This window comes from Uloborus diversus, chromosome 4 (genome assembly GCF_026930045.1).
Source record: "Uloborus diversus isolate 005 chromosome 4, Udiv.v.3.1, whole genome shotgun sequence".
NCBI lineage: Eukaryota > Metazoa > Arthropoda > Arachnida > Araneae > Uloboridae > Uloborus > Uloborus diversus.
The window spans coordinates 133,011,590-133,025,417 of NC_072734.1; the positions used below are offsets into that span (position 1 = coordinate 133,011,590).

Genomic DNA, 13,828 nt, shown 5'->3' on the forward strand with positions numbered 1-13,828 from the left:
ACATTCTTAAGTCAGTATTTCAATTAGTTTGTAATTAAATCCCGTATTTCCGTTTCAAACTATATATCGGACGTATTGAAATCAAAATATCGTTATCGCGGTAGTCGATATATACCGATATATGACGGTATATCACCCAGTTCTTGTGACTACCGTTGAGTTAACTGTGCTTAATGATATTTGCCTAACTGCTATGGATATTTGTTTATTAATTTCCAGTGTTTTTGTTCAAACTATGTCGTCATTTAAAGAATATCAATATATACCAATGCTTTTGGCGTTTTTTTTTCTTTTATAGAACGACTTCAGATTAAACTCACTCATTATCTTTCAATAAAAAAAAAAAGAAAGAAAGAAAAACATAGCTACGTCCTTATAGTGCAAGAGCCCATGAGTGCCAGACCTACGTCATAGTATAAAGGCCCTTTTTTTTTTTTTTGCGTAAGGACATCACAGCAGGTAAGAAAGGTTCGCTATTAATTAAACTGAGTCGCGCTGGCTTTGGCAGGAAACAGGTAGCAAAGGTACGTAAAATTGCTGTAAAAAGTTTAACATCATGTTTTCATTCCATGTCACGTGACCTAGTGGTCGCCATCCAACCATCTCCGATCTCAAGGACGTTCTACAAATGTGCAGACACGCCTTTGAAGCTAAATTATGCAAATTTTCAGCTTCCAAAACACAAATCATGAGAATCTAAGATACCCTAAAAAAGAAGAGAAAAAGTGGGCTCCAAAATGGCCTTCAATGGGGAAACCGTACCAAACATGGCAATGCGATTCACAAAGCTGGAAGCTAGCCCGCCATTTTAGAACCCCCTTTTTTTTCGATCTGATCCTCAGGATTTGGGTCTTGGAAGCTGAAAATTTGTACAGGTGAGTTTCAAAGGCATGTCTGCACCTCTATAAAATTTCGTTCAAATCGGAGATGGTCGTAGGGAGACGACGAGGTCACTTGACATGGAATGACTCAGTTATTGACGTACTTTTGCACCCGTTTCTTGCCAAAGCCAGCACAACTCAGCTTAAATAATGCGGACCTTTCTAACATGCTGTGATGTCTTTACGCAGAAAAATTTTGGGCCTTTATACTGTGACGTAGGTCCGGCACTCATGAGCTCTTACTCTATCACCGTATAATGCCATTTATAATTCATTCCATGTCTGGAAAATTTCAGAATAGCATTTCGAATAATATAGCTAAAGCAATATATCAAAAAGTTCCGCACACATTGTCATTTAAGAAGTATCGAAGAGGCAGGTCTTTTTGAAAACGTGGAATAATTAATTCCAAAGAAAGTCAGCACGCTAACCTCCTAAAAAATAAGACGCAATGTATCTCTAAAACTTACAAGCAAAATTGAACTCTTATTCTGTTGAAAGCAAATAATAGAAGTTCCGGGGGAAAAAAATCTTGAAAAGGGCCTTGGATCGAAGTTTATTATGAATATGCATGAACATGGTATTTCATGAGTGAACTAATTGAATCAATCCTCACTAAAAACTGTAATTTATAAAAGTTTCAACAACAAACTATCGAAATTCGAAAAATTTGTCAGCCACTTCACTATGAAAAAAAAAATGCAAGTTAAGAAATAAATTTTGAGATATGAAATTGATTTTAAAAAAAAAACAATTTTCAGAACTTGATGTGAGGGGGGGGGGAGATTAAGGAATGTTCAGACTTAGTATGATTAGTTTTTTTTACCGCATACGGGTGTATAAAATAGATTTTAATGATATATAATAAGCAAACATTGATAAACGGTAACGTTGGCGACAAAAATTATCCCTTCCGAACAAAATAAAAATTTTAAACACAAAAGAACCACTGAAAAGGGGGAATAAACTAGATACAAAATGAATTAACACATACGAATATTGTTCGTTTTTCAGGAGAAGGCACTTCGCCACGCCTTCTCGATCGCAGAGTTCATTTTACGCGGGAGTGATCGGTACGCAATACACGCGCTTCTAAAGGAGACAACTAGACAGCCTTAACTTGGGCGTGCATTTTAATGTGCAAAAAAGTTTTAGTGTACTTTACATCACTTGCTTCACTTGTCTTGTGTCATTTTGGTTATTCTTACATTTTAAAAACCGCTGTGTTTACAACAATATGCTATGATCCGAATATACCTTCTACCGAAAACAGCGAAATAGAATCATCGGATACAACGGGACGTGGGAGGAGTCAAGTGCTTTCCTGTGAAAAACGGACAAAACTAGTGCCGGATCTAGGGGAAGCAAATAAAGGCCTATTATCCAGGCGGCAACTTCTGTGGACGGCAAACTTAACCGGGTTCTGTGTTTTTGTCGTTGAAATCTCGTATAAGACAGGGGTTTGCAAACTTTTCCGATTCGCGACACCCTTTGAAGAATTGGTATTTTCTGACGGCATCCCAGTTCACTTCAATGTATGTACAGAGTAGCTCGAAAGTAGACGTATACAGCCCCCCCCCCCTCCTCCCTTTATTTTCAACATTACGTTATAGAATCATAAACACCATCCGTGGCGTAATACAGCTGAAATCTGCTCTATGTTCTCGTAAAAGTTTTGTGGAGTTCAGTGGCGCAGCTGGGGGAGAAGTTTTACGCTCCCCCCCCCCCCCCCCGATCTCAGAACTCTTGGTTTTAACACGTATTGTGAAACCTAATAAGGTAGTTGAAATGCACGTGTGGATGGTTATAACCAATAAAAATAATTCCCAAAAGGTAATTTCTGGCTGCTGATACGGAGATTTTTGCTGCAAAACATCTGTGAGAACGTAGCGCAGAATTCAGTTGCGTTACGTTATTGATGGTGTTCTGCTAATTTTTATGACTTATATGACTTTACAGTAACTGTATGTAACAAACATTTACCATAAGTAACATAATGATTAAAAAAAAAGTATGTACGTCCACTTTTGGCTCACTACGCTGTACATATAAATTTATACCATTGACACTTCGTGGCATATCTCACCTATTCCTGTGGCACCCCAGAGTACCGTGGCATTCAGTCTGAAAACATTTGATAAGAACTTGAAAAATAATGGGCAAGGGCGGCAGTTTCAAGTTTTTGCCCCGGCACGGAAAAATCGAAGATCAGGCACTGAAGCATACTTAAAATGGTAAAATTCAATTAATAAAGGATTTTCAGTTTTAAGAAGAGCAAATAGTCGGAACAACTATAACAGGGCTTTTTTCTGAAACTTTTTTTTTTTTTTTTTAATTCGGTGCAGTTCCATCAACTCAATTGTAGAAAATTTCCAACATGTTGAATATGAAATATTCACCATAATTCACTTAAAACCTGCACTTAACTAAGTAAAAGCTCTGACTTTTATTGGATTCAAAGGCAGAAAGAAAAAAGAAATCAATACAGAGAAATAATTTAATTTCAAAGGGAAGTTAAAATTTCTTCACAAGTAGAAGAGTTTAAAATTTTTTAAACCTTTCTTACTTTCGTTACTTGGCCGTTTCCAAATAAGTTTGCGACATTCAACTTCCAAAGCTGATTTTGTATCCTTATATATTATTTCTGTAGACTGTTTTTGGTTTCTACGCGAGATTTTCCTCAATTCTTGATCGATTTCTTTGATTTACACCTTATTTTAAAGCTTATCGTGCAGGCTACTGACGAAAAATAGACCCACGGTCTAAAAATTGTTTTTTCGGGAAAAAAACCTGTTTTAAAGAACCAGAATGAGGTTTTCGGTTAAATTTATAACTTTAACTTGCACTGTTACCGACAGAGCTGAATAGCTTGATCTGCAGAGCGTTCGACTGGTAACCAGGAGAAAGCGTGTTCGGGCCCACGTCCGGACAATCTGCATCAAAAGATTAGAAAAATAACGCGCATTACGTGAACAATTAATAACAAATATAAGGGAATACATGAGGCAGAAACGCTCCCAGCTGTTATGAAAACTTGATGCAACATGGAGCTAAGTTGCTACTCAATTGTAAGGGTTTTTTTTTTTTTTTTTTTTTTTTTAAGCTTTGGCTCCGGGAAGAAAATTAAAGCATAATGTAAGCGAAAATATAAGTATCAGGTTTAAGATTTCAGACTACATTGGAATTGTTTTTTGTTCAGTAAAATATAATAAATCGTATGTTGAAATATAGATTCTTCTAATGAGTTTTTGACTCTTTGTACAAATAAAAAAATTACAACCTCAATTTGAAGGGTAAAATATATATTTTTTCCTTCTTTTTGCAAAAAAAAAAAAAAAAAAAAAAAAAAAACAAGCAAACAGCCTATCACATTTGTACTACATTCGAAAAGCTACGCTTAAAAAAGAACTTAGTTCAAATTATTTTGTATTTTAACCGTGCTGTAAAATGATGAACACGTGCTGCCATCTAAGTCATAACGGTTCAAACAGCCTGCGATAACAAATTGTAAAAATTTAAAAAACACTTCTCGGCAAGAAAAAATTTAAAATTACCTGTGGTTTTTTTTTTTTTTTTTCGGTGGAGCGTTCGGCTATAAACTGTCTGAACTTCGAGCCAGTTCGGGCTGTCCGACATAATGGCAAATTTACAGTAATATTACGCATTACATGTACTCATAACATACAACAGATAACACACGTAATAAAATAAATGCAGTGGGAATGCTATTTGGTGTTTCGACTCCTTTATGCAAGCTACAGTTATCATTCAGATAAGTTGACTGCTAATCGAAGGGTGTTCTTCCCCTTTTTTTTTATAAGCTTTGACTCCGTCCAGACCACTGAGCATAATGTAAGCATAAAAAAAGTATTAGATATACCTCAAGGGAATCCTTTTTGTGCAGAAAAACATTTTCATTATATGCTGAAATGTAGATTTTTCTAATAACAGTGTTCGAACTTTTGTACAAATGAAAAAATACTAAGCCAAATTAAAACTACGAGTTTCAACCAGTAAATCTTTGATTATTTATTCGAATACGATATAAAACATTAAAATTATTATCAACTTCATTAGTAAGAAATCATTTTCTACTCCTCTGCTTTCGGCTGAAAAAAAAAAAAAAACATTTTGTCTACGTTCGAAAAATTACACTTAAAAACGGACTCAGTTCAACTGGTTTTGGTTTTGAATTTTAAGTGTTCGATTAAAAGAAAAACAAGTGCGGGCTTTTAAGCCGTACAGGTTAAAGAAGCCTGCTATGGGAAATTGTTGAATATTCAAAAATAAAAACACTTATTTTTTCAACCGAATTTATTACTTCTCTAGAATGTTTGTTTCAATCTCTACGTGAGATCTTCCTCATTCTTTAATCAAATTCCATGTTTTACGAATAATTTTAAATCGTATCATGCTGGCTAATGACAAAACATAGACGTATGATCTTATTATATTTTTTTCGGGAAAAAACTTTTTTTACTGTGTTTTATTACGCATTCCTTCAATGAATAGCATTCGAAAAGGAAGGCACAGTTGCTAGGTTTGTTGGAGCGTCGTACTGTTAATCAGAATGGCGCCAGTTCGAATCCGTGCCACTAAATATCTCTTTACTGTTTCTTTTTTTTTCCGTCAGATGCTCACATGGGCAGGACTGTATTTGCCACAACCTGTTTTTTCACATGCAAAATTACTGATTTTTCATGTGTCACTCAGCCACACTTTTAATGATATTTATACTTGCATTGAAAATACGTACAACCAAAAGGGGAGCGATGATCAAATTATCACAACGTTGTATTTAACGAGGTTTTGGTACTGATGTCTTCAAATTACATGCCTTCTCTTGTGCGCTTACTTTCTTCCGTTTACTTTTTTCGGTTTTCCTTCATAATATTCTTTCTTTGAAATTTTTAAAGAGCGAAATGCCTTATGAAACGATTCGAAGTACAGTGCGGAGTTTCGCACGGGTCGACTAGTTTAGGTTCATATTTTGTAGTAGTCATAAGGGGGCATTGTTTAATTACGCAAGGCCCCCGAGAGTAAGGGGGGTTGGAAAAATCTCTACACACCCTTACTTTTTAGGGGGGTTCTACCTCCGTACTTTAAGTGCAGCCCAACAACTTTCATTTCGTGTTTATTATCATGTACAGACAAGGCTAGGCAACGACATGTGCCCTTTGAGAAATGGGGTTGCATTATGAAAGACAATATGATGCTAAATCCAGTGAGAACAACCCAATGCCCTGCGCCAGATTCAGTTTTAAAAAATATTTTCTCTACGTACATGCAGCAAAACTTGGTGCAATGCGCGTGGAAGTCGAAAGGGGGTCTTCATTGCTCTCAAGCCTATGGACACTGCCCTGTGGACATTCTTTCTATGAGTAGCAACATATATTAACATTTCTAATTACAAATCTGCGAAAATTAAATGCGAAATTAATTTTGAATTGGCTGTTTAACATGATAGTTTTTTCGTAATGTACAATTTTAATGATATTCTTATTTTCAATAATACTTTGCATTTACAATGGAACAAGTTGATCATAATTTATTTCAAAAATTGATACTTTTAAGCAAAAAGGTTTTAAAAGGTTTGAAATATGTTAGTTTTATTTGATTTAGCGTAAAAAATCATTATAAAACAATGCGCCACTTGTCAATGTACTTCACTTCAAATCCTGCTCCCCCCCCCCTCTGAAAAAAAAAATCCGAGAGATGCGCATAACAAAAAACAGCCTTTTAAGCGATCATTTAAGAAGACAACTAAGTTTTGTGTGAAGAAAAATCTAGTTATTATTTTTTTAAAGACGAACTCAAAAGTAACAATGAAACAAGTGTTTCCTAATCTGTTTTAAAAATTGGTTTTTATGCCAAAAACTCATTAAATCATACTCATTTATAATATTGATTTGGTTATGGTTTTATTCGACTAAGCGCAAAAAAAATACGTTAGAAATGGTACCCCACTTTCCTCGATAGTTAAGTTAAAAATCCCTTCTCCCCCCCCCCCCAAAAAAAAGGGGGAGAAGCGAAGAGCGAAAAGTCGGGGACTTTTGAGATGTCGTTGAGGAAGCCGCAACAAAGCTTTATGTGAAGAAAAACCTCGGGTTTTATTTTTTTTTTCCAAGTAAAATGCTAATTTTACTGGACTATTACAATACAGTACAATACTTTATCTGCTGCAAAATAAAAATCTTTGATTTTCGTCAAATTGGGAATTTTAGTGTAACCAATCCTTTTCTTACAACGTTTTATAATTTTAAAAAACGAAATGGAATCTTACGTCTAAGCAGGGGGGGGGGAGGGGTTGGAAAAATCTTACGTACCCTTACATGGGGGTAGGGGGGGGGGTCAAAAATTGCCAAAATCATCCTCATGAAAGTACTGAATAGCCCCTAACCACCGATTTTATTTTAGAATTTAATTTTTGTGTATGCGCATATTATTATTATTTTGGAATTGTTTCGAAGTTTTTTACGGAACATTTTGTCTGCCTCAAAAAAATCCGTTTACGTACGAACGACTCCCGCCAGAACCCCACTTAAGCATGAATCTGGGGGCACGGCAGTGCCCCCGCCAAGTCGAGCGCGAAGCAAACACTGCCGTACCATCCTTTACTGGAACCATATCGCCGCATTTTCAGGCTCCTATCTGAAAGCCTTCTGATGAGACCACGGCGCAGAAATTTTCGTCATCCAGTAAGCTATAATCACAAACTTAAAATCCGAAATTTCAAGTCTGTAGGTCATTTAGTTCCGAAGTTAAGCGAAAGCTAAGTTTCGCATTTATGACACTCACTCACTCACTCATAATCATCAAAATAGAACTAGTACTTCCCATAAACTCAGAGAGGTGAAATTTGGTACAGAGTTAGGGTTTAATGGCCACATAAAGGGAAAACTATAAAAACTAGGCTAATCGAAAATCTGGAGCGACCTTGAGTGGAAAACACAAGAACCCAACCAAACTATTAGAGATCGACATAACGCCTTTACAAAAAATATTCAACTTGGTGGGCCGCTTCATTTCATGTCAAAAATCGAAAGTTTGAAGTATCTAATGAAGAACCCTCAGCTGGTCTCAGCCTCAGCTGTATTAGAGATATGGTAATGCCCCTTCTACTATTGGTACATAAAAAAATCGACTGTCATTGCAAAAGTCCAGCGTAGTGGGGCACATCTTCCAATTTAATCTAGCATAGCTTTAGTCTACTCGAACATTACACAAATTAAATGTTTCTACAAAAAGAAGTGAAATCCCACCAAAAACATTCTGTAAAAAACTAGCCAAGTCTCGATGGAGCTGCTTGTTTATCTCTAAAAAGTAATGAAATCTAGACAAAGTCATGACAAGTCTAAGGTTCCTTACTGCGATTTCTTTATTATTATAGTTAACTAGCAAAAATACCCGGCGTTGCCTGGGTCAGTAATAATTATGAGAAAAAATCGTTACTTGCTTTTTTTTTTCTGTTTTAAGTGAAAGAATTTAAAACACATCTTTTTGACATGATTAAAAGTAGAGTTTCTTCCTTACCCATAAAAGTAAAATAGCAATAAGTATAAAGAACAAAATAGTATTGATTTAGAAACGAAAGCACTATATTTAAGCATATACAAATTTCCAAAACATGAAATTACTCTTCTCATGTTTAAAAAGATTAATCTGTTGATACTTTTTTTTTTAACATGGAGTCTAAAACCTTCTCTGTATTGCTATTGACGTTGCTCGTTATCCCCTTATACTTGCTTTAGTTATTTTGAGAAATTTCAATCATTGTGGGCTCTTGGTGCGATTTTACCGAATTTGCGGGAATCGTTTTGGGATACCTTCGATGATGCTCCCTCCTTCTTTCCTTACTTTGTAAAAACGATATATTAATTTTCGTTACAAAGATATTATAGCCAGGTGCTGAGATACTTTTGGTCACCATAAAATGGCGCTAAAGAGTTTCATTCGAAATGTTTCCAAAATAAGTAGTAAAATTTGGCGATTGTTTGAAATTGTGCAAAAAGGAAAAATTAATGGAAGTTTTTGTACTGTTTATGGATTTGCCTAATTTAGTTGCTGGATTATTTAACACAGTAAAAAAAGTTTTTTAAAGATTCTTTGATTGGCGATATTTTGTTTACATGGTGAAAACTGAGAAACATTATGACGTAGTCTTCGGCTTCAAAAACAGCGACATTGAAAAAAACTGCCAAATGCATCAGCTACGGAAATATTTCTGCAAAAATTTTGGCGATCTGCTGGTTGATTGGATAATGAGTAAGTGTTCAATCAGCATAAATAATAATAAAAACCATTAATTACATTAAAGTTCTGTTTAAATGGAAAATGATCAGCCAAATCATGTATTATTTGCCAATCTTGTGCAAAAATCTTACTTCAAGATTTGACTTGAGAAAAGCCTTGAACAGTCACGAAAAGCAAAGATAGTCAACAATACAACAATAGTCGCTATCGACAGGGAGTTGAGATGATACACTAAATACTGTATTGAGTTTAGGAAAGCCTTCGAACATGGAACTAAAAAGCTCATAACTCGATTTTTATTCTACTTAGAAATTTCGAATAAGTGCCATCTTCAGCAGAAAAATCAGAGCTTTCGATGGACATATAATGTAAATATATGCAAGTATTTTTTCATCCCTATATTAGAGAATTTATACGAAAATTGTATTTTATTGCTCCCCTAAGGGGGGTTTTGCCCCCCATAACGGGACGAAAACTACCCTATGTGTTATTCTGATGCATAAGCTATATTATTGTAAAGTTTCATCAAAATCCGTTCAGTAGTTTTTGCGTGAAAGAGTAACAAACATCCATACATCCATACATCCATACAGACAAACTTTCGCATCTATAATAGTAGTAAGCTGTTGTGTGACTTGGTCGTTAAAGGGTACACAAGGGTACAAAACCAGGTGCTCCATGACACCATTGCACCAATCTGTCGCCAGAACCGCTACCCATTGACGATGGAAAATTGCCACTTGGAAAACGTATAAACCAAATTGACTTGTACCCACTAACGCATAAAGAATGTTTGACGGCCAAGTCACACAACGTTAACTATAATAATAAAGAAATCGCAGTAAGGAACCTTAGACTTGTCATGACTTTGTCTAGATTTTATTACTTTTTAGAGATAAACAAGCAGCTCCATCGAGACTTGGCTAGTTTTTTACAGAATGTTTTTGGTGGGATTTAAATTGTCTTCAAAGCACTAAATATTTGGAGATACAGCAGACCCTCGTTTTACGCGGGTTTATTTCAGTTATACATGATTTAAGATTCGACACCTTTATTTTATTTTACGCGGATGAGTTTCGGCTTTACGCGGATGCGGCAATGCAAACAGATAACATTTTCCCCTCTTTCAAAATCCAAACTCCTAAAGACTACAGATTACGTGTAACAAACTGCATTTTGGCGTGCTAATAATCGAGCTTGGGCCACTGGAGACATTTTATGATATTGGTTCCAAGGCTCTTTCCAGAAGTATAGTTGTTAAACTCGCACAGATCAGAACTCACTAGAAAAAAAGCTTTTAGGAGTGACAAAAGAGGACAAAAGCAACGAGGATACCAACATCGATGACACAGAACCAAAAAACGTTCACATTGAAAATGTTGAGCCATTCCTAGACAATGGAAATGATCTTATTAGTGAAGGAAGATTCTATCATGAAAATGATCATGGATGCGTTAATGCCCTGTAAATTACTACAGAGAAAAATTCTTGACTCCAACCAAAAGACTGCTCCTTTTCATAAACGCTTTGCGTTTTCTCTATGCATGTTGTGTATAGAAATCGATATCAGTACACATTGAACTTATTATGCAATTAGTCATTAATAGAATGAAGTATTTTTTTGTTATCTACGAAACCTAACCCCTATTTTAACACTAATATCTTATACATATAAAATCTGAGTATCTATCTATCTATCTATCTATCTATGTCCAAGCTTCTTCTCCCGAACGACAGTGAACTGACCATCGAACCAGGTATCGATGGATTCGTCATCTTCCCGTCTTCATGTTTGGCTATTTAGCATAATCCTCCGATAATAATTAGCGGAGATATCAATTAAAAACTATTAATTATGACCCTTAGATTTCAAAATAAAATCCCTATTTTTCGAAGGCTTTCCTCCATTCAAATTATTATTCAGTGCTTCAACTCAACTTTCCGGATGAACGCTTTTATTAAAATTTACAGCGTGAAGAAAATCATTGAGATGAAAGATCTGTTGCCATTTCTTTTTCTCGAATATAAAGAAATAAAATTAGGCTTTTGTTTTAAGCCTTTTCCTGTAATCAGGGTGTTTAAGTTGTTTACTTTTCGATTATTTTGCCGTAATCTGCAGCAAAATTTTGCTGTTTTTTTTTTTTTTTTGTTCAAGCCTGATTGTTAAATACGCGTCACATGACATAACTTTCATTTTCGAGGAGGATCGTGCACGTCGTAAAGTAAATGAGTGATTTACAAGTTATTTGAGTTCTTTGAGGGTTTGTACCTGGAAAACGGATTGATGTAATTCTTGTACGACCATGTGGATAGAATCCATCCAAATATTTATCTGAGTGGTATGTTGCATTAATAAACACCCGGGCAACGCCGGGTAGTAGACTATTTTATGTAAAAAGCGGATTGTTATTGTGCATAAATATTTCCGATATAGTCTATCAGATGTAATTCAGTTTAACGTGAGTAAAGATTATAGTTGATAATGCATATATTTTCCCCTTTTGTGCTGACTGAAAATGTACTCATAACTTGTATCATTGATAACGATTATTAACGTTGATGAGGTGTTTTGGCAAAAATATGTTTTACTGGTGTTTTGCAAACCTTGCTTTACGCGCATTTATTTATTCCTTAACGCGTTAGAAACTAGTGTCAGTGTACTACAAAAGCATCAACTGGACTGCTCTTACATTTTTTAGGTAGCCCGTGCAACGCCGGGCACGCAGCTAGTTATGTCTTATTTTACGCGGTTTTGATTTACGCGGCATTTCCGTGGAACGTAACCCCCGCGTAAAACGAGGGGCTACTGTATTCATAAACAGGTCTTTTCAAGCATGGAACAAAAATCAGTACCTGTCCTAGAACGGACATCAAGAATAATTCATTTAGGAATGTACGAAAAAAAAAACCTTACATTTTTAAAATTTTGACGAGAATTGGCCAATAGAAAATCAGTCGATTTATTTTTACCGAACGCAAAAGAAAATGCACACTACAAAAAATTACCATGGTCTATAAAGAACCGATATGCTTAAGACCAGGGCTGCGGAGTCGGAAGGAAAATGGCCGACTCCGACCCCGATTCCTGTATTTTGAAACGCCCGAATCTGACTCCAACTCCGACTCCGGATGTTTTTGATTTTTTTTCATTGTATTTTTTCAACTACCTCTCTCCCTTCAGGGGAAGGGGGAAAACCTCTAAACAGAGATTGAAATATTGATTCCTTTTCATGAAAATTTCGCATTTTGTTTTTTATTGTAAACCCAAGACGCATACAACGTTAGAAATTCAATTTAAAAATCAAATTTTCCAACAGTTACGAGTTAAGAAGTGAGATGACTTAAAAATCCCTTTTAAAAAATTTGAAAAGGATTATCTGCAATTTGCCCCCCTTTAATGTTTAGAATTGATATATTTAGAATAGATTTTTAGAATAGATATTGATCAAATCGTGTGCTTTCAATTTTTGAAAGCTGTAACTTGAGAGAAAAAAAGCTTTTTTTTTTCTAAATCCAAGTTCTTGAGAGGGGGTGGTTTTCCCTGGGTGACACCCATCAGGTAGATGACACCCAAAGTTAATTTCAGAGTTTATAAATACTTTAATTCTGAAAATTTTTGCGAATATATTTTAAATTATATTTCATCAATCAAATTTCAACGAAAATAGGGCACATATACATCAGGAGCTAATTTTACACAAAATGCGGCCGGTATACAAATTTGTACGAATAGCTTTTACTATACCTATATTTCTTCTTCGCTAAATTTTTAATTTAAATTTTATTGTCTGCTTTAGAATTAACCTTAATATTAAGATTTTAAGATTAGCTGCAATTATTGAGTGTTGCAATCAAGAAATCATTTACACTTATTTTGTTCCATACTTTTTAGTGAGAACCAAGCTTACAGAAATAGTCTTAATAAAGAAAAAAAACAATAGATTATTTTTCATCGGATCTTTTGGATTCGTGCTTTCGCGCCAGAACGTTTTTGAATTTGTCGATCACCCTTAAACGTTTCAACTTTAGCTACGGGCCTCGACTTATTAATTTGTTACGTTTCTTTCGCTATTTTATAACTGAGATCGAATAAAACACTATATTTCGATTTTTATTTGAAAGTGATTACTTGAAAATGTTAGGCAACAAAACCGTTTGCTGACAGTCGCTATTAGTTAAGTTAAAAAGCAAGCAAACTAGAGGACGGCTACAGTAAGTTCGGTAAGCATTCAGGCTAGCTGATTGCCATAATCGCAGTTATTTTCTCATTAGTATCTTTTTATACATGTAATTGAACCAATTGGTAGTCAGTTTTTAAAAAATGCAAGGAGAGTCAGTGAAAAGGAAAGAAAAAAAGAAACCCGTAGTCGGAGTCGGAAAGTTTTCTAACAACTCCGACTCCGACTCCTTTACCCCAAAATCAGTCCGACTCCGACTCTTCGACTCCGACTCCACAGCCCTGCTTAAGACAGTCTTCATTACAATCGACATAAAAATGAAAAGAACAGCGTAACTTGCATTTAATGTGCCTGTAACACGCATTGCTTCACTTTTTCTTTCAGAAACATTTACTTACGTTCAGTTTTAGTTTTATGGAAAATTTTCTTTCATTAAGCAGTAACACGCACACATTACTAACCGGCTTCTGCAGAAAAACTTCGAAATTTTACTCATTAATTCAGTTGTTCCTTTCA

The 13,828-nt window shown here is 35.2% G+C and overlaps 2 protein-coding genes across 2 annotated transcripts in view; one reads left to right on the forward strand and one right to left on the reverse strand.

The window, feature by feature from the left end:
- Positions 1–13,828, forward strand: part of LOC129221481 (uncharacterized) — a 317,098-nt gene that overhangs the window by 135,353 nt on the left and 167,917 nt on the right. The gene's annotated exons all lie outside the window — the stretch shown is intronic.
- LOC129221479 (G protein-coupled receptor kinase 1-like) overlaps positions 1–13,828 on the reverse strand; it is a 205,165-nt gene that overhangs the window by 60,894 nt on the left and 130,443 nt on the right. The window lies entirely within an intron of this gene.